The sequence below is a fragment of the Halyomorpha halys genome, unplaced genomic scaffold (assembly GCF_000696795.3).
Source record: "Halyomorpha halys isolate HHAL.00 unplaced genomic scaffold, Hhal_1.1 Scaffold923.1, whole genome shotgun sequence".
Taxonomy (NCBI): Eukaryota; Metazoa; Arthropoda; class Insecta; order Hemiptera; family Pentatomidae; genus Halyomorpha; species Halyomorpha halys.
Genome location: NW_027112702.1, coordinates 103,459 through 126,767, shown reverse-complemented (window position 1 = coordinate 126,767; position 23,309 = coordinate 103,459). Strand labels below are relative to the sequence as shown.

The 23,309-nt window shown below is 31.5% G+C and overlaps 1 protein-coding gene across 1 annotated transcript in view; it reads left to right on the top strand.

The window, feature by feature from the left end:
* LOC106687189 (cell adhesion molecule 3-like) overlaps positions 1-23,309 on the top strand; it is a gene marked incomplete at its 3' end in the record, with an annotated part of 136,385 nt that overhangs the window by 11,523 nt on the left and 101,553 nt on the right.

The window sequence follows — 23,309 nt, the reverse complement described above, 5'->3', positions numbered from 1 at the left end:
TATTCAAAGTAAATTGAATATATATTTTCAAAGTTAACTAAACTATTATTAGTAATTTTCTTCTTAGTTTATTTTATTATTTTTTTAGTCTGGTTTCTTTTTAGTATAGGAAATAACGTTCACGACTCAAAGTTTTAGGTCCTGTTCGTTGTTTTTTGTTCTTATATCGAGATCAATATCCATTACTTTTTTATTGCGATTAAAAAATATTTCATAAAAAGAAAAACCCATTTTCTTTAAAAGACACCTTAATGACCTCGGAGTAACCTTAGAGAATTGAGCTCCTCAACAGGACCTGTTGCCTCTCCTGAATAGCCTGCGAAGGCTGAGAGCTTCTGTCGATAATACTCCATCATGGCAAATAGATAATTTTCTAATGGAGGACCTCAACTGGAAACTTGCCCAATATATTGGCCATTCATGGTTCTTCTTCTATAATGGACCCTAAGGTCGCTATTAGAATGTTCTAGAATTACTTCAGAACTTATGTCACACCTAGCAGGAATATCAGTTTTGGCCTATTTACATGAAGTAAAACGATTCTTTTTATATATTTAATATAAAATCAATTCATAGGATAAACTTTTTTAGTTTCGCTCACAAAATAAATTTCTATCAGTTATGTTTTAAGGGTGATAATGTTTATGCTAATTAATTTAATTAAATGACAAAAGTCAACCCTTCTCACTTCTTTAAAACGTTTTGAGCTATACCAATTCATCTTCTCACCTGCTGTAATATATAATTCACATTTAAAAACTATGTTAACATTTAAATAAAATATAACAGACAACATTAAAAAAAAAAAAACTCAATTTAACTCCATTCTACAATACAGGAATACATTTTTGAGTTTTAAAAAATATTTAAGGGCCGTCCGTAGCTCAGATGGTTAGGCCTAGGTCTATCGTTCTGAGGTCTGCCAGTGGTGCCGGTTCGAAACATGCCTGGGACGTTGACTTTTTTCATTGAGTGGCGGTCTCACAAAATAAATAACATGACCCTTCACCATATTTAGTATAGGCAAGCATCACCTTCTGTGTGGATAGCCTTAAACTTAAGGCCTTTAACCAATTTTTTTTTTTATCTTGAAATGTATTAACTTTATTTATTGATAGATATTACAATCTGCCACACCTTTGTGGGCAATAGGTAATAGTGATGAATTGTTACATTCTTACTAAAATAAAATAAAATAAGAATAAAAAATAAATGAAAAAAAGTACATAAAAATAAGTAAAATCTCTCTTAGAATATATAAAAACAAATGAATATAATAAAAGTATGTGCATGAAAAAAACAATAAAATAAAATAATGATAAACATAAAAGAATCTCGAGTCACATTTACACTCCTATGTACAATATTTACACAATCGACCTGAGGATCCCTGAGCCCATTCTACCCCCCACGTGTGAGAGGTAGTGCTGAGCTCATAAGATCTCAGCGCATCCCTCTCGCCGCATCACTGGTAATGAGCCAGTGGAGGCTGAGCAAGTGCTCTAAATTTTTAACTAATTAGCATCCTAATTTTCATTACCTTTCTTTATCCTATATTACATATTTATCCAATCCATTCGATTTCATTCCACTATATTTGTAATTTTGTCTAGCTACGGTTTGATTAATAATCCATATTACTATATAACATAAAATTTCTATAATGTTTTCCTCTTAAATGTAATATTTGAAATTAATAAGTAATTTTTTAAAACCATTCTTTAAAAAACTGAAAAATGTATATTTACAAATCATTTTGCCCAACAGATTAAGAGTATTGGGGTTTTCCTTGAATATTTATTCCGCAGATAGGAGTTTTTCTGAGGAAAAAGTATATAAAAACATCTTGCATAGGCCTTTTTATGCAGCTGAGCTGGAACAAAATTCCGCTGCTGTTTTAAAATTCAGTGAATTTGGATGTATTTGAAAACTTTTTAGAAGAAAAAGGGAATTTATTTGTAAGAGAATATTCGTGCTATATCATGTCATCAACAGTTCACGAATCTTGATTATTAAAATAGAAATTTAATCTATGAAGAAGATGGTCAAGGTTGCGGACAAAAATGAACAAAATAATTTTCAACCGTTTTTTTACCGTAACCCTGACCATCCTCTTGATATTTTAAATTATACGGTCAACTATTTATATATACAAATATTAAATCCGATATTTGACATTATTATGAATATCAATATCTAACATTGGCAACGAAATTCTAAGAATATTCAATAGAAATATGGATAAAGGACATTAAAAAGAAATTAAAATTTTTGAGAAAGTTTTAGATTAGACATTAAAAATTGTAAAGAAAGTTTAAAATTAAATTTATAACTTATTTTGTTATTTCTTATTAATATTGATATTCCACTTTCGCACTATTATCGATATTCGACTATCTCAATATTTTTGATATTAAACTTTAGCACCGATATTTCAAGATTATTTATTGGAAATATCGAGATATTGTATTAAAGACAAATTTGAAAGTTTAAGATTGCCATTAAAATTTTATTTTATTTTACCTTATTGGAATTGATCGACTTTCGTTAATAATATCGTTATTAAACTTTAGTAAAAATACTTCTGGATTATTAATTCGCAATATCTACTTATAATTATGCAATATCTACAATCTCTTATATATATTTCATATAAAAAAAGTCTAAAACATTTTAAGGACAGATTTATAATTAAATTCTAAATAAGTTAACAATATCGATATTTCATTTTCTCAATAATATCAATATTAAACGTTATTAACAAAATTCCAAGAATTTTCAATGGAAATACGGATACTTCATTATAGTAAAATTAGAATTTTCAAGAAAGGTTTTAAATAAAGTGTTACAATTTGTTTTATATTTAATCTTATCACTTTCTTGAGACTAGTCTTTATTGTTTGAATAAAATAATTTACATCCAATGAAACAATTTGAATTTAAATAAGTTTAAATTAGAGTGCTACCAATGGGTATTTTTTCTGCACACCTGTAACACTTCATTTTTACTGAGATCAAATTTACTAACTATATTATAATGTATAGTTGTAAATAGCAATAAATTAATTTTTTTTAAAATAAGTCTAATAAATTTTCAATTCTTCTGATAGTATTTTGTTTTGTTTTTATGACAATTTATTATTTATTTTTTAAAAGAATAGATTTGTCAGATAATTTTTAATATTAATTATTTATAATAGTCCATATTTTGACCTTCGGGGCATCAAATAATTACTAAACTCCCATGGTAAAAAGGTTTGGTATTCTTGTCCTCCCAGAATGACAAAGTTACAAACACTGCACCGTGTGGAACAGTCTACTCAAGCATCATTTCTTGTCATCCGGAAAATGAAGGAAACACAAATTGTAAAAACAAATGATTTGTAAAGGAATGTCTCAATTAAATTCCCAGAATAAGAGCCCACACCGAATTCCCTTCCAGGTAATAATGCGAGGATAAACCTTTTGTCTGAACGTGGTATCGGAATGAAGGGTCCGAGTTATTCAATCCAAATCTCTCCAGTCACACACATTATTCTTGTGCGTACTACGAGGGCAAAGTTTGTATTCAAGGTGGATATCTTGATTTCGAGATTTGGAAAAAAATGTATTGTACATTGCATATTTGTCGATTGTGGATCAGGTAGCTATGATCCATATTATGAATGGAAATATATACCGTACGTAAAGGAAAAGATATACATGTGCATTAGAGATAAAAGACACTATGTAGCACTTCCCTAAAATTATTGAAAACCATTTTTTTTCCAAATGTTTTTGTCCAAATAAAACTATTATTACTTATTTATATCCGGAGTATATGGATGAAATAATATTTTTCATGAATATAAGTGTACATTGATTTGCTTTAACATATCGGCCAAGGACAGTAACAATACCTTTCTGTGGACATATATAGGTCATTATTCGAAAATGTGTCACTCATATGTGTGGTCCATTTTCAACCTCTAACGTGAGCGTCAGTCATTGGAGAACATGAATTTTCTTTCTTTCATTCATTCATTTCATGAATTTTTCTCTTTTAAAATTTTTTTTAACAGTTGATTATGGGGGGGGGTATAGTCTCGTATAAAAGACACCTAACTATAAACAATGTTATTATTAAAAGAAAAAAAATAGATAAGAATAATGCTTCTTAATAAAAGAGGAGAGTAGAATTAATAATAAGAAATAATGATATTGGTACACTTAAATAAAACAGACAATTGCCCTCTAATAGTAAAAAGAAACAAGTTAATTTGAAAAAGGGATGAGAGAAGAAAATAGAAAAAAAAATAAAAATAATAGTGATGAATAAATAAAATGAGTAATAATTAAAAGTAAAATAAAGGTAGTGTGACTATGAATTAATTTTACATTTATTAAAATTCATAAAAGAATGTCCTGCAGCAGTCTGTGTTCAGTTTTCGTGTTGAGGTTGGGTTTCCCAGGTTGTAGATCTCTGCTCCTTTAACTGCCGGCAACTGGGAGTGGAACTTCATGAACCGTTTTTGATGTAATCTTCTATTGACTCCATATGTAATTCGCGATGGATATTGGCTATTTCTTATGAACCAAGGAGCGTTAACATGATTCTTGGGACTTTATTTTGAAAAGATTGTAGTTTTTTCCTTTTCGTGAAGGATGCCACTCCCCAGACCTCTCAGCCGTACATCAGCAGTGGCCTGAGAATTGTTTTAAACATAAGATCAGTTGTTTCTGGTTTTAGTTTGGAATTTCAAATAGAAAATATCGTTTTTACACTCCATCACCATGCCCGATTCCCCATGTAAGTAACTTTAAAAATTCTTTTTTGATCTACAATTGTTTGTTTGTTTCTATTCACTAACTAATTTAGTCAGTTATCGTATGATGATTAAAACATACATGTCGTGTATTTATTGATGACTAAAAAGCAAAAAAAAAAAAAAAATTTGAAAACTGTCCTTCAAGATTTTTCTCCTTCACTTCCTAACTTACTCTTCATTCCCAAATTTTAATATTTGTTTTCATAATTTACTTAAAGGATGATTAAAGGTGCCACTGAGGTAAAGCACCATGTTAGTGACTCCAAGGATCCGGGTTCAAATCCGGCTGGGTAGAAAATTGTTTTCTATTACACTGTAGCTGTGAGTCAATCCTGTTGGTTCTTGAGCCCTCCTAGGGTCCACCTAGCTTCATAAATTATTACCCTTAATTGTCTGAAAAAATGTACCCTTAATTCGGTAAAAATCTGGCGGTCGAGCGTGATTCTGACCAAATCACCTCCTTGCACAACCGTTGGTCTAGTAACAGTACTTCCTTACAAAGTACTGCACCCTTAACCCTTTATGGGTTGTAGCGGTACAGATTTTTACCACTGCTGCGCATATTAATAGCAAATCATTAACTAGGTATACATTTTTGAATCTCGAAATTATGTCTTTTTATTATTATTGAAATTTTAAGAAGTTAAATATGACCATCTTCAGATAATAACCCATATATTCTGTGTTTGAGCTTTGATCAGGGAGTGAGAAAAAACGACCGCAAAAGATATCAGGAAAGCACTGGGGTACTCTCCCCCACAGCTCAGTCATCAGAAAAAGAGGCGGGAGCAGTCGGGATATTTTTTGGCCTGATGAAGAAAGGCTGAAGAGACTCTTTATGCTAACCAGCTTGGCTTTTTGTAGTCCCTTGTCCTCTAGTCGTTTATCACCCTCGATGTCTTAATGGATAAATCGATGGAGCTCTTTCATGGCTCGCGGGCTGCGTGCCCTTGTCGTTCGTACTTCTTGTCAGACGCTACTTCTTAGCGTGATTGGCCTAAGTGCACTCGAGGAATATTTTTATGATTATTTAATTTTTTTTTTAAATATTGCCAGTTTTAATAAATTATAGAGAACATTGTCTTTATAGCTCAACATGAAATTGTTCATTATCCCATTATGAATTATGGGTTCATAAAACACCACGGAGAAAAATATTCTTATTGGCCCAAAAAAATTGCAAGTTGACCTAGAAGGAATTGTAAAGTAATTTCTCTCAAGGAATTATAATATAAAACTGTTTGTAAACGTTAAAACATTTGCGCAGGCCTAATATGAGAAGTTTTTAAAAATTAACGTTAATTAATAACAAATAACTCCCGGAAGTATAAGCCAGAAGCTTCATTATGTAAATTAGGAACATTCAAAGGTTTGAATTCTCAAGTTTTGGTGAATTACAAGGTATACGGAAGTATATATATCAGCTTAGATGTTACAGTAAACCTATTGTTAACCTAACTGTGTAAATCAGTGCATTTAGTTGTATACATAGAAGTGAGGTGTTTGAACCGAAGGAGGTGAGATTTCACCTTATCAATCTCGATTCTACAACAAAGCCTGTTCGAATCTTCTACCAAAGGTGGGGTGAGAGGGATTCATATTATTTTGTAACATTCCCATAGAATAAAATATTGACTATTTCATCATAGAATAGAATATAGAACAACTCTCCGTATGTCAGAAATGATACGGAAAGAACTAAAAAAAAATGTATATACTTAAAAACTCATTTTCATTGAATGGAATTAATTTTTCTTCTCATTATTGAGTTTCATATGTCCAGAAGTAATAAGTCACCCAATTGAAAGTTTCCATTTCTTTTTCTTCTTCTTTTTTCGTTTATCTGTACACCCCCGTCAAAATTTATTCAACAACTAACATAAATTTTTTCTGAATGTGAACTCAACAACAGAACGTAAAAACTTATTTGAAAAATATGTATTGAACTATTTTAAGAGCTTTTGTAGTATGTCATATTATTATTGATCTTTTAGGTTTTCAAATAGTAAACAACCTCTGTAAATATTTTTTTTTGCAATAATTTTTGTTTAGTATCTTTTTCATTTTATAAAAGTTATAATCGTATTTTCTTCGAATTTGTTCACCTTTTTTCCCATTGTATATTTATGAATATTGCAGATATATATTATTTTATTCGATTAAAAATTATTTTCGTTTCATATTCAAACACAATGAATTTGGGTGTAATGCATTGCCTTATAAAAATATTAGATTCATATATATTTTCCATTGGCGCTGTAGGCCGTGGAGATCCTTGGCCGCACGTTGGGGACTTTAAGACTCAAGATGAACCAGTTCGAAGTTTATTCACCAGTCCTGCGTCCGGATATTATATGCCTATGTCTATGTCTTTGTAATATAAGAATAATGACCAATTGTTCTACTATATTGAGTATGCTGTTGGGTGGCACTGTTTTTTAGCAATAAATTGTTTCCCCCTTATTATTTTATCTTTACATATTTCAATTATTTCTAGTTTGATTTATCAATATTTTATTTATTTATTTTCCTAGAGTTACTCCTGATTCCTTGTATAATATTCATTTTTTATCACCGGACAGTCACCGATTGCCACAGTAACAGTACTGCTTCTCTGACCTTAAGAGAACGAATCGTGCTCACAAATCAACTTTTCCCGCAAAGGTGATAATTCCTATATGTCAATTACCCTGCTGGAGGATAACCAATTCCAGCAACGAGATTAGCCTTGTGGCAGCTGGAGGAGCTTGTAATCCGTTTAGAGGCTCTAACCAACTTTTACTCTCGGCTGAATGTTAAACGATTCTCTGAGAGTTATCAAGAAGAAGTTACCGAGTTTGCTTGTTGTTGAAGAGGAATTATGTTTTGTGGTAAACTTAGCCTGGATTGTTAGTCCGTTATGTTTTTGTTAGCCTCGTATAATATAACATATATGAAAGAATAAAGTCAGATATGGGTAAAATCTCTTTTATTTTTATAGATGACTGTACCATTCATACAAGCTAGATTAATGTTACACAAAGTAGTTTCATGTATATCTTTGTAGTTGTAGCAGTTTCGAAGATATCAATCAAACTAAATTCAGCTTATTTTGATTTTATCTTAGTTTTTTGACTTAATGTTATTTGAAAAAAACATTGGTTTATGTAATATTTGTATTATTAGCACTAGGACTCAAAATTTATGAAATTTATACGAGTTTAAACAATTTCTTATTAATTTATATTATGTGTTCGATAGTTTTCAAGATATTGGGGAATGATGAAATAGATGCGTCTGTGTATTTTTGTCTCAAAAGTTTAGATATCCCTTTCATTGGACTTTAAAAGTGCCCAAGTTTCTAAGGCGTAAGTCGATACTGGTCGAATTAGCGTTTTATATAATCTAGTTTTTGTTGATCAATAATGAGCTACTATCTAATTGTCAACGCAGTCCAAAATAACACCTTTTGGCCGGTGTTGTTCGTCTCCTTACCTCTCCCGTAACCTCATTGGTGGTATTGAATTGTGATCCGAGGTACACAAACTCCTCTATTCTTTCGAAAGAGTGATGACCAATTTGGACAAAATCTTCGTTAAACCTCTTTGTTGACCAGTAATCATATATTTGGTTTTGTTGGTATTAACAAGTCCCAGTTTCCAGGCAGCATCATCAAGGGCAAGGCCTCTTTCACTACAGCTTTTGATCTCCCAATAATGTCGATGTCAGCATATTCCGGGATTTGTACCATATGATTAAAGATGGTTCTACTGGTCTGATCTTTTGTTTCTCTGAGCTGACAGGCTAGGGAATCTCCCTGCCCAACGCCATTTTTAGAGATGAATCCCTCAGACAGATCTTCCTGAATATGCACCTTTCATTCGGCATTGCTCATTCTATGTTTTACAAGACGGATGAGGTTAACAGGTACATCGAGGTCTTGCATTGCATGATACAGGGTACGTTTTTTCTGAAGCATGAGTGTGTAGGCTTCGTTCTTGTATGTAGTGGGCTGGATGCATTCCTCGTCAAACCGCGGCAACCTATTCTATACTTGCCCCCAGCCAATTACCCCTTCGGCTGCGTCACGGATAATTTTTTCAATGTTTGACCACACTTCGTCAACACCTTCATCTTATCTAGATGGCACTTTTCATTAATCTTATTTACATATGCTTGGGAAACTACAGGTTCTTTAAGTTTTTGTAAGTTGAACCTTTACCTTTCTTTACTTTGCTTTATATCATACAAGATTATTTTTGAAAATGAATTCAAGGTGGTGTAAAAAATAAGGGATATAAATTACCTTACTTTGAGTTGAAATTAGTCCTCGCTGTTTTTTAAGTTTTACTGAACCCATAATTATGTCATTCACTGCAACGATTATTTTCTAAATGTGCCGTTCTGCTGACAAAGTGGTAAAGTCCAACTTTAACAGAAATAACATTTCTCGTTGAAGAATATTGACATTTTTGTTCTTGATCTAGTATGACTGACATATAAAAATATAACTATAAACTAAATTCAACATTGTGCTCTTATATATTTATTTAGTGTTGTATTTTTATGAATCAATATTTAAAACTCTAAGAATGATTTTATGGGGTAAGTCATTTTGTTGACTGCAAGGCTTCAATGTGGAGTAAATAAAATAACCACTTTCACTTGTGGATGTGTCAATTAAATAATATGACATATCCACATGACACTAATTAAATGATTGAACTTAAAAACTATGCAAGACTCCGCTCAGTCAAACTCTCTTTAGAACTGATCCTTTATTAATGCGTTGTTCGCTATGCTTCATAATTCATTTTGTGATTTCGGTTTCAAACTACTTTTTGTTTTTGAACTACGCTGTTCACCGATATGCGTAACAAAATTTCTTGAATTTCATTAAAAAATAATTTTAGATTGGAAATGCAAATATCGAATTAGGATTAATTGAAATTATTCAATTATTTTATTACTTTTCATGTTACTGATTATATTAAAAAAAATAATTGCAAATAGACCAATCATGCAAAAAAAACAACTACAAAATACGATTTAATCCACTATCTAACCTACCTATTTTAATCAAAGTGGAAGGGTCATGTTTACAACCAAAACCGAACCAGTGCAACTGCAGACACTAGAGTAATGTCGCTATTGAAGCAGATACAAAACTATCTTGAATGGTTTGTCCGAAAACTTGAAGTTTGTTAATGTGACTTTGTTTTGCCGTTTCAAACATAAATAGTGCTTGGATCCAATTTGAGTTTAGTAAGTATTCAATTCACTGCGTAAGTTAAATAAAATATATAATAATAAATAAATATGGATAAAATATATAGATTTTATCTACTTGTTGAAAGTCCCATAAAGATGCATTACTGAAAGACAAGTTGGATGTTATTCGTCCGAAATTTCGTCTTAAACGTCAATCAATGAAGAATGTCGGAGAGAAAATTCGTAAAAAAAAAATTAAATTGTTCATAAATTTGCATTTGGGATGCGTGGGACGACGCAGTTTATTCGCTTTGGGAGATAGTTGAGTGAAGGCTGGTAGCCGGGGAAAATTTCCGATTCCGCGGCCGTCCGAGGCCCATCATATCTCCATCAATTACCTTTCTTATTTCGAGGGCCGCCGAGGAGCGAGATAAAAAAAAATGATATTACAAAAGTTATATAAAGTTAAATCACTCTTGAGTTTATAGCGCCGCCTGGTTTAGTACAAGTCCCTCCCCTCCTCTATCTTGTAGGTTCTGACGGAAAATCTTGTAACCTTGATCAGGACAGTACAAGTTTTTTATTAGTTTATTTAGCACACAAATGTTTTTTCACAGTAATTCAGTTCTTTATTAATTATTCACTTTTAGCCAATTGAAGGTCAGTACTCATTAACTAGTTGCAATTCATCCTTGTCCTATAACAAGCTCTTTTCTTCCTTCCTCAAACATTTTATATAATCAGTGTGACTTACGTCCCTTGTGATTTTATTAGGAAAACAAAATCCTCCGGATTTAAAAATAGCACCTCTTTTAGAATGGATACCTCATAAGTAACAAATAACCATAATAGGTAACCTAAAGATACCAAAGGTAGTGAAAGGTAAGACTCAACACGAATTATTTTTATTTTTCGCAGTAATGCACTTATTAATTCACTTTTCTTTCTGTTTTAGAGGGATTGAAAAAAATTTTTAAATTTTTTAAAATATAAAAATTATGAATCTGAATACTACTTAACTTATCTAACGAGTCTAACTAAATTTTTTTTTTCATCTAATAAAGCATCTTCCTTTTTTTATTTTGCAGTATTACACTCTGTCATTTAGAAATTAGTAATACGACTAAAATAACTATATTTACAGAGATATATAAATTCAATTATAAAAAAATATTATATAGGCAAAAAAATATATTGAAATAAAATTGAAGTCAAATAACATCTTAAATAGATTCATGGCTATTTACATTTAGCCTAGAATGGGTAATTCAAATGGTAAGGTATTGTCCCGGGTTCGAATCCAGCTGAAGCAGATAATTATTTTCTGTTTCACTGTACCCTGAGTCAGCCCAGTGGTTTCGAGAGGCCTCCGGAGTTCATCCAGCCTCATTAAAAGGGTACTCTTAATAGGATTCAATTCTTACTAAATCACCTCATTGTACTAGCGTTGGTCAGTTACCCTTAACCTTTCATGGGTTGTAGCAGTACATATTTATTAATTTTTTTTTTTAAATTCAGCTCTTGGAACTTCGAACCTATTGAGAAGGATAAAGCAAGACTCCGCATGTTTCCGACGCTACTCTCTTAACCACAATGGTACTGAAAACCAGGGGTCTTGAGGATTAGCCAATAATAAAACTATATTTAAGTGACCTTTTGCAACTTTGTTTGCCTAATCACGTCTTACAATGAAAAAAAACTAACTGTTTTCTAGAACAAAGAATTTTTTCAACTAATTATTAAAAAATTACATGTACGTATTATACATAATTCAGGACTTTTACAGTTAAAACTTTACTACAATTGTATATTACATTGTGTTCAACATTTCTGTGATATAACAAATTCAATGTTTGTACCAGGATTAAATAGGATGAAATGGAGGATGATAAATTTGTGTTTGTTTCGGTTTTTCCGTCACATAACCGTTAATCCTAGCTGGTAGTCTGTCTGTTATTTATGTTTTGTATTATGTCTATTTATATTTAGTGTTGTTAATTTTGTCTTATGTATTTATTGGGATAGAGTAAGATGAATTTAAAGTTTGTACATCCGATTTGTTGTTTTTTCTCGACGTCTGATTTTTGGTGTATCAAATTTGACTTTATGTCCTGTCACGTGACATTTTGTCTAAGTGTGGTGAGAGCAGTTTGATACCCTTCTTTTTTAAATACTGTTCTGAAGTATCTAAATAAAATTTTCTGCCGTTCACTTTACATAAACCTTATACTGTATATTAGATAGTACTTCTATTTTGTCTTTGTCTTTCGTATTGGTATAAGGTTTGGATAAATTGGCCCTATTATTGTATATAATTTCATAATTGTTTAGAGTTTTTGATACACTCTCGGAGAATTTCAGTAAATAAGGAATTATGTAGTTTCTTTTTATTTCGAAATTTACGTTATTATTAGATAATAAGACGTCTACATCGTCGAAAAATGTATTCTATGTTTCTGAATATTATATATGAACTCGAAATAGACTTTTAAAAACATTAAAAGCTCAAAAAAATTCACGAAAACTCCTCGAATCAAAATCGGCATTCATTCAAGACTTATTGGTTTTTTTTTTGCTTATTCGATCTCACGAAAATTATATAAGTGGCTTAAATATGTTAAATTTTTGTAAATACTGCTTTAATCTAATGTAAATTTACTAATGAAAAGAAATATTAAAGATAATTAATTAATTAAAGATTAAAGATTATTAAATGTCCATTTTCATATTAGATGCACTCTTTGCATTACTTACACTATTGACTGGATAGAGTTTTAAGTCTACCTTCATGCATACGTCTGAACCACAAACAACCTTCTGTTCATTGCTTGTCTAATATCATTCATCCTGGCTGTTGTATAAATTTCCATCCTATTTTCCTATGTCTGGCTTTATCTGAATATGGAAGAGAGCCAAAAGTAAATGGTCTAGAAATAGAAGCTAGTAACTAAGTTGAATTGTTCAATGAAGCCGAAATGCAATTCCTCGGTATGCTGAACTAATTCTATCTAAATAACGACCGGGTTAAATTATTATTATACTTCTAAGTTACAATTATATGATGTATGAGAACTTTAAAGCACCAGACGGTTTTCAACTATACAAAACTTTTATGAAGCTTAAACTTGAGAGTTATTTGATGTTTAAATTTATTTCCTACGAAGTTGTCTCTTTTATAGCTCGATTCAAGAAGAGATTATATATTTTATTTTTTTTAATTTTATTTGTTTCCTATAAAAATGTTAAATATTTAATACAATAATCTTTGATTAGGATTAGTTTTATAAAACACTTTTAACATGAAATAACTACCTTCTTAGGAGTACAATACCAGCTAGAGGGTAGGTTGAACTATGGTTGCTCTAGTTTAACTACTATAAATTTGATACAAATCAAATAGGTATTAATTAATGGAGTTGTATATTATGATTAAAGCTCAGTAGTAAGGCACTGTGTAACAAACTCTTGGGTCTGGGATCGAATTTGGGTATAGCAGATAATTTTTTTTATTTTTTTATTTTATATGCGTCAACTAATGCGGGGTCATTATTATCAATTTTTATTAGGCCTTATTGCCTTAATTTCCGAATTGAAATGTATAACTATTGAAAAATGAGAACTTGTGGAAAAATTTTATTAAATTTTATGGTGATTGCTACAACACTTACTTGACAAACGCTCTAAACTTTCTATTCACTACAAAAAATTAGTATACACTACGATAATCAGACCAATTTGGACATATGGAATTGAGCTCTGGGGCTCGACCAAACCATCAAATTCCTCACGAATCCAATCCTTACAATCCAAAATCCTTGATGCTCCTTATTACGTAACAAATAAACTCATTCACAAAGACCTTAACATCCCATTCGTTGCAGATTTGCACAAAACAGATATGCGTCTTTTCATTCCAAACTCCTTAACCATCCTAACCCATTAATTCTTAATCTTTCATCCTTGACAATCCCTGATAATCCTCCGAGGCGTCTGAAAAGATGGCCACGGGACCTTCTAATTTAAATTAATGTTTAAAGTACCACCAATGGGGTGGTTCCTTCCCAAGATTTTCAAGTGTATATGAAACATACAACATATTTACTTAATACATTTATTATTTGTACAGTTGTAAATCACATTAAATAAATTTAAAAAAATGTATGGTAAAGTTTTGAGTGTTCAGAAATTTAAAAAGTTTATTTACAGTCTGTTTGTTATCCAGCAAAATTGAATGGAGGTCTGCTGGAAATTCATACACAGATCTGTGGGAGTTATATGCTTGGCATTCAGTTAATATGTGTTTTAGGGTAAGTTGCGTTCCGCAAGTCTGGCATACAGGTGGAGAAATGCAGGCCATAAGACACCTCCTCTCTGCGTACATTTCAATTGAATGATATCCAAGGGGAAATGTCACTTCTGATTTCCAGCAATTTATTGTCAGTAACATTTGCCCACATTTTATGATATTTCAATTTAATTCTCTGCTTAGGGCAATGAACTCATCGTCAGGCACTCCGCGATATGGAATTCCACCTGAAGACGCGACCTTTATGGAGGTCCGATACACCCTATTGTCATGAAACTGGTAATGAAAAAATGAGTAAAAGCAAATTATGTATTCTCTTACTGCATCCATAAGTCAACCCTGTGGGTTTGGATGCCTTTCTGTGGCACACCCTCTATAAATTTGGTACTTTTGAATCTGGTTATAAAACGTTCTCTTGAAACAAATTAACTTCTTGTACAATACTTCAAGAAACATTACTTCCTTACAAAGCACTGAATCCCTAGGTTATGTCGGTAAAGGATTTTTTCAGCTTAATAATTTAAATATAGCATTATAAGATGAAAATAATTGTTGTGAAATGAATTAATAAATAAGCAAAGAATTGGATTCGGTCTGACATTAATAGCAAAATTTCGAAATAAAGCCACGTATCGGTCCATCAGGGGTCAAGAACCTTGGACCAGCCTACGTTTGGGGGTTCGTTCCCACAGACACCAGAACACAGACACCCCTCCTCAGGTCCCTGCAAGATAAACTGCTCCCGGCCCCGCGCTAATTCGGCCACAAATTATTTCTGCCCTGGCAGTGGAAAAAATTAAAATTTCTAAATTACGAGGACAAGGGGAGACTTGATTTATGGGCGGCCGCAGCTAGCGCTAACTGCTAACTGCTAACCTTGTGTGGCGCCCTTTTTGTCTAATTGTTGTTTTATCTCTGCATTACTGATTTCCGTGTTAATTACGCTCTTCCCCTATTTTTTTTTCGATTCGGTAGATGAAAAAAAAAACTTGGTAATTATCATTCAGTTTAATATAATACATTTTTGAGAGCAGTTAATAATTTTTACTTTCACTTCCGTAAACTAAGGGTACAAATGCAATCGTGAAAAAAATCTCGCGTTTCGTAAAATGGTCTCTGTGTCTCATTTCTTTCCTTTCCCTCTTCTATAGTCCTTTATTAATTTTGTCTTTTCTTTAACCTTCTGTTTAGTACTCATTCACATCTTCAACCTTACCATTTATAATTATACATAGGTAATTTTATAAACGATTTCGATATTATTTTGTTACATTTTTGTTTTAGTTTAGGCCGTATTGTAGTTTAACAATATTTATACAACTCCTTACGTTTATCAACAGTCATCTATATCATCATTGTAATTCAAATTAATGTTTTTAAATATCTTATGCCCACATACATCCTCTAAGGTTGGCAAGGTCCACAACATATTGCCCGCCTGACGTCATATGTGCCCGTCTAATATTATCCACTATATATTAGTGAAATATAATATATTAGCAGGGTCCGAAACAGTAATTTTTTCAGTAAATTAAGGAAAAATTGAAAATTTTTATTTCAGAAATAATTGTAACAATAGTAAAAGAATTTTTCTTTTTTAAGTTACAGAATAACTGTTATTATTATTATCGAAATAATTTTTATTTATTTATTTTAAATAGACCAATTTTTATCGAGTTATCGATAAAAATTGGTCTATTTAAAATATTAACATTTTTTAGTTATTTTTTTAAGCAAATGATAATATTTTAAGTAAACATTAAACTAAGGGGTGGCCATGGGACCATAGTAGTACCATGGAGTAAACCTTGGTCCGGCGTGATATACATGAGCGATTTAAGGCGTAACCTTAATTACCTTATAATTGCTAAGACCTCGATTTGATTCCAGCTAGGGCGGATTGACCTTTATTGACTTATCGACCACTCCACACATATTAGAATAGGTTCGTTCTCTGTAGATATCTCACGTATGTCAGAAATAACAAGGTGGGAATCCCAGAAAAAAAACGTAGCTGTAACAACAGTTCAGCTACGGTCACGTTAAAGTAAGTTAACACACTGATAATTTACAACCAAAGTTGAAATTTTCACAGTAACTGCCATGGTTTAAACTGTATGACAGTTCTCTCCAGGTTTACATTTACATTCTTGGTGGTAGCACCACGTTCTGGTTTAGCATGTATATACTTTGGAGAGAGCACGTAAATATCTTATTTGTTCCGAAATGTTCATTTAATATTAATTATTATTTCTTTACGATATTGCTAAAGTAGAACTATTAAGGAATTCGGTTGAAATTGTTTTAACTAATAAAATCTTAAGTCCTATAACTCAAGACCCGCCAGTCTGAATAAGAAGCCTCCTTGCTAACCGCCAAAGGATATGATTTGATACGACGACGAAGAAGGACTTTGGTGGAAAGTCCTTCCCCACTAAGCCTACCCCAATATATAGAGCAGACGATAACCGCTCCCAGTCACTCCTCACAAACACCATCACAAAGCCCAGCTGATCCTTGTTTATCGAGGCCGCGTCGAGTTATCGCCACTAAAGGCAATATCACCAAGGGCCTATTGATACCTTATCTGTCCTTTGTGCCCCTTCACAAAAGCTACTTTCTTTGTCACCTAAGCTCTCTGCGGTCGTCTCTTTGTTGCCGCCACTTCTGTCCCTCTCCGGCTACTCTTCGTATTTGATAATGGCTTATTGTTATAGTCCCTGGTTTTTCAGTCGATATTGGATATGGCATTCGGCAACAATTGCCCTTTTGTATTTTCCAACCTCTTTTTTATATTACATCAGCGGCTTACTTATTGCCTTTCCATTACTCCAAAGTTCATAAACTTCTATGTCATATGGTGACATATAGGTCACATGAAAATAAAGAGATGGTAACTTTGTTACTTTCACTGACCTGTACATAGAATACATAGAAAGGGGAGGTAAAGTAAATGTGGTAAAGATGAGGTATAGTAACTATTCCTAAAACTTTAGTTGTTCCTATGTCTCACCTTTACCACATATACTTCACCTATCTGTTTAATTTTTACATCAACATCTTTACTATATCTACAATTATTTCTAACGAGTATTTTATTTTAAAATTTATTACTATAGTTCTAGAATTATATTACAGCTGACTGCATTTATAATTAACTAGTTTCCAATCCACCTATATGTATACCTCCTTCAATTATTAGTATAATTATTTCTTTTATATGTATAAAAATTTTTTTTTACATATTTTCTTATTTCTCTATATATTTATTTTAATATTCTGTCAATTCTTACAATGCTTCTATCTTGTTTTTATTAAGCCCTGCCGAAGCCCTGCAAACTGGAGCGAATTGTTCCATGACGTTCTGAGTGTTTTAAGTCTACCAAAATACATTATTATGATCGTATTATATCATTTCTGGTCACTTTTAAATTAAAAAATCATATAAGTAAACATATTCTATGTTAGCTTGAGTTTTCCGCTCTTGGAACCGCTAGATCTGTAGTTCAACACGTGCTTCCAACTTTCCGTGTGGCACGTTTGGAGCGTAGCGATCCAGTCGTAAAAAAGCGCATAAAATCTTTCTAGAACACTACACGCACGTTACGGCTCAAGCCCTCGCTCATTTAATTGATAGCTTGGTAATTAAATGGTGCTTCGTGTTCTCATGCAAGCGTCCGAAATCTAGTCATTAAACGCCGGCACCAGCATTCTTACACATTTTTATTCATTTATTATCTAATTTATGCTGCTTTTATTCTAAACATCGTTTGTATAGAAATAGAGTAATATGTTAAATGAGATTAAAGTTCTAAAAAAAAAAAACATATCTTATTGGAACTGAACTGTTATCTCAATTATTGAATAGACTTATCACTTTACTGTTCTGAATTTATCAGGGTTGTCAATCATCACTTTTGGTCTGAGCCTTTGTGTATTTTGTTTGAAATATTATTCTGATATATAAAACTAGCTTCAGTATAATGTTTTTAAGCTAAAATTTAAATAATGTCAGAAATTAATTACGATTCACAAATAAAAAAATAATATTAATAAACTCCGTTATGAATTCAAAATGGTTAATTATTCCAAATAAGCAAAATTAAACAATCTAGAAAATTCAACATACACGCGCTTTGAGGTCCCCCGAGTCCAAATAACCTAGAATTGCGGAACTTGTGTGTGTATGTGGACAGGCAGGAGTAAAAACGAAAATACGTGGGAAACAGAAATTAAATATTTACTTGCTGTTATATCACTGGATTGCTCCTGACATATCAGAAGTGGCATTTTATATAATTGATTTTACACATGTTTTCAATTTTATTAGAAACATCATTAACGATTTAAATTAAATTCGCTGTTTCAATGAATAATAAAGTGACCCATAATATAGCTAGACTTTATTCTAATCGTGTTAGTCTAATAAGACTTAAAAGTCGAAATGGTAATTTCGTTTATTTGGAATAATTAACCTTTTTTCATTGATAACATATGTTATAATTTTTATCAATGGCTAAATATTAACTATAAAAATGTAATAGTTAATCAAAGGAAAAACAAAGATAGTATTTCAAAGAAAACTGAGAAATGAAAGAAATCCGAGAGTGTTCGATCTCAATCATATGTCTACGGCATGGTTATATTTTGTGAGTCTATTGCATTATTTGTAGGGAGGAAGTTTAGATACATTAATGCCACCATAAGAATTTCTGAAATTCGAATTTATACAGCAATAGAATAAACTATAGTTTTTATTTGAATTTTTTCGCCTTCCAGGGTAGTAAGTGTAAGTTGTGTGATGCGAATTAACTGGCTCAAATGAAAAGTATATATCTTAAAATTCAATTTTATTGTAGAATAAAATGTTTCATCAAGGTTCGAAACATACTTTTAACAAACTAGAAGGAATTTAGCTTAAGGATAACTTACTTCATGTTTTGGGACGTAGGTCTCAGTGCGCTTGATTCGGAACGTTGTGGATTCGATTCCACAAAAGCCCCAAGGTAGGAACAGTGACTCTTCTGTTCATATAAGTGGCAGTGCATAGAGCTACACATAAGCGCATAAAGTAGAAACTGTTGACTGGATGGGGAGGAATTCGTCCAATCATATTCGTGTAGGTGAAACGATATCTATAAGTAGGAGACTTTAATGAAGGATGTTCATTTCAAATAATTTTGTATAGTATAAATATTAATGGGGGCGACAGTAGCAGCGCTGCAACGCGCCTTTCTACCTACTCAAAGGTTGTCATTTCGTACCCCAGTCCCATCCGGGCTTTTTACAAGCATAAAATTATACGAAACACACAACCGTTATTAATATTTATACTATTGACAACAGTAGGTTATTGTTAGCATTATAAGACTAATAAGGTCATAAATTTGAAAAGATATTTTAATCAGGTAATTGTTTAAATTTTAAAACAGAAATTGTTATATTTTAATAAGTGTTGCATGCATAGGATGAATTTGGGAATTATAGATACCTGATGATGGGATTACAACCCCGAAACGTTGCTATTGTTTTAATGAAATAAAATAAATAATTAAAAGAAGGAAGAGTACCTTTCATTGACAAGATCTAATTATAAACGTGTTTGCTGCTTTAGCGCTTTTCCTCAGCCTCCACTGGTTCATTACCAGTGACGCGGTGAGAGAAACGCGCTGGGATCTCAAAGAGTCCTCCTCTACCTCTCATACGTAGGGAATAGAGAGGACTAAAGGATCCTCAGGTCGATAGTGTAAATGTTGTATATAAAAGTGTAAATGTGATGGAGATTATTTTATTTATTTATTTTTATTATATACTATTTCATTTATTTATTATTTCTTGTACATAGTTTCATTATTTCTTTGTCCTTCTGTTTGTATATATTTAGAGAGATATTATATTTAGTTTCTATGTATTTTTATTTTAGTATGAATGTAATCAGTTAACACTATTAGTAATTGTCCAACAATGTTGTAGCAGATTGTAATATTTATCAATAAATAATTCTAAATTCAAAAAATTATTAATGAAACTCTTACATTAGAAGATATAACTTTAATAAAATAGTTGTTGAATATTATTAATAATACTTGCACACACCCCGCTAGATTTTTTTATTTCTTAAATTTAAATTTTTTTACTAATTTGACAATTTTAACTAATTCGTATGGTTATACGTAATAAAAGATATATTTTTACTCTCAATAAATAAAAAAAATCTGCGTACCCTGTTAAAAGAACCGTCTCATACCCTTTTCCCAATTACCTCTCTGTTAATACAAACAAATCCTTCCTTACAGGGCCTCCGCTTGATAAAATGTAATCCACGTCACTGCATTTGGGCCCGATGGAAAATACCTTCCACTTTTCCCGTTTTTAGGTATCCAAATATTTGCCTGGTACCATGCTCGGGTGTGGAGCTCTGTATGCTGTTAGGTATCGGTCCCCGTGTTTATTTTACAGGCGACTGACACTTGATAAATCACCAATAGAGAGGGATTATGAATCTCCCCATTATTCCTTCATTTTCATTCTGTTTAACTTTCGTATTTATTCAGCTTACCGTAGATGTATTTGAATATAAACAACGCGAGAAAACAAAACATAGACAGAAGTAATAATTAAGTTATTATCAGAGTATTACAAAACAAAGTTATTTGTATCTCAAATAAAATTTGAATAATAACAGGTTAACGAGTTTCCAGAATTAGGCCTGCGTCAATATTTCATATCATAAACCGCTATCGCAGAACAAGTACCTAAAATTACTAAATGGAAAATATCAAATTAATTAATAAGATAAATACAATAACAGGTAGCTAGCTACAAATTATTTGCCCTAGTTTATACTAACTACGGGATTCTGTTGTAATGAAGAATAATGATGCCTTTTATGAAAACTAAACATTTATTTTCATATTATACAATGATTCTTTTTTCTCAAAAATTTTCTTTGTAGTCTAAAATATACTTTAAAATATGATAAAATACATTATTACGGCCAAATTGCTTATAAAATATCACTAATCTCAGTATTAAAGAATGTATTATGTTTCATGTCAGTACATATTTACTCGCAACAAGGCCACCTCCAGTGTTTGTACACTGGAGCAGGGGCTCAACTATCAATTTCTTAAAAACTTTATTCTTTCTTTTTTACTCTTCAAATAAAACTCTAATTAAAACATAACAAGGTTTTTAAACCTGCATTTTCAATTTTAAAATTTAATTTAATTGTACAACATTAAGTTTCCAAAAAATAAATATCTAAGTTTAAAAAGATTTTTTATTTAAATTAGAGATTTCCATGACAACTATAAATTTTATAAAAGTGGCGAATATGGGTTCGTAGTGACATCTTTCAAATGTATAACAACCTGAAAAAAAAATATATTTAGGTTTGTTGCCTGATTAGTTCCTTCACATAATCTAGATACGTTACCGCATTACTGAACAGAGAAACTGGTCTGTTGATTCCCACAAACGAAGAGGCAACAGTAAAAAAAATAATTTAACACGTTGTTTGCCGACTTCGAGAGAACATGTTAGTTTTACGATCATGCAAAGAAAGCCTATTGCAAGTTATCTTATATTCAAATAAAAATGCAAGATAACTCGTAGTCGGCGTTCTAGGTTAGAACGCAAACTTACTGGTAGGAAATAAACGTGTAAATAATATTATATCATTAACTTTAGTTGATGAGTTATTAATTAAAAATTTAAAAGAAAAAAAAGAAAATGCCGTACGATCAATTGTTAATGAAACTTTGCAACTTAGAAACACTTATTAAAATTCTTTTATTGCAAATTAATACAATATGAATCAATATAAAATATAAATATCTAAGAATCTTTTAATAAAATATGTTTCCTCCTTTCATAGTAGCCCAATTTACAGAGTCGTTTAATAATGCATCTCACTGTTTCCATATTATAAATAACAATATTAATTACTTGTATAAAATAAATAAAATAATTTTGTATGTAGATTAACTACTTTTTTTATCTTTATTGACATTTACAACTGTACATAATTATACATTTTGTAAATTTTATGTAAGTTATTATGGAGCGATACAGGCGTGTAGAGAAACTACCCATTGGTAGCTCTCTAATGACGTTTTTACACTAGCAGGTCTCGTGGCCATCTTCTTATCCAAACCATAAAAACCAATACTATTGTATTGGAATTAAATCGCTTTATGACCTACTATACGATATAGACAAAAAAAAAATAAGTCAAAAAACCTCACAGATTATCTCTTATACAAATTAATAGAAAAGGTAGACAAAATTGGATATATTTTTAGGTGTATAATGAGTTTCTTGATATTTATACTTGAAATAGTATGCAGTAAACGTGATAATAATATTATATAATTAACTTTAGTTGATGAGTTACTAAATAAAAATTTACAATTAAAAAAAAAAAAGAAAATGTCGTTCGATCAATTGTTAAAGAAACTTTAGAATTATGAAGCACTCGATAAAATTATTTTATTGCAAATTATTACAACCTGAATCAATATAAAATATAAATATCCAAGAACCGTAAACAATTTTTTTTTTCTTCCGTAGTATTCCTATTTTGTGGAGTCGTTTAATTATGCATCGTACGAGTTAAGGGACCAGCATTATAAATTTAAACAATTGCCCCTTGCCCAACTGTAGGTTCGGTCACTTTAGACATATGGTTCCTTGTGTTCGCATTTCATTATAAAAGAAACTCAATAAAAACAACTACGTCCCCATACGGCCTTTGAGACCATTCTAACAGGCCTTTCAAATCCTATATCAAAAGGCAATGGTAAATGGTACTCGAGCAGGTACATACTGTCATCTAACGATGGGCTTGCATCAGTCAAACTATTTTATGGTTAACATATGTAAGTCAGTGCACAAAAGTCTTAGGCCCTGGTGTCTTTCTTAGAACTCAAACCACACAACCTCTCACCACGCCCTCCAGATACTTTACTTTTAAATCTCATAGGCTCTCTACCTCCCCCACC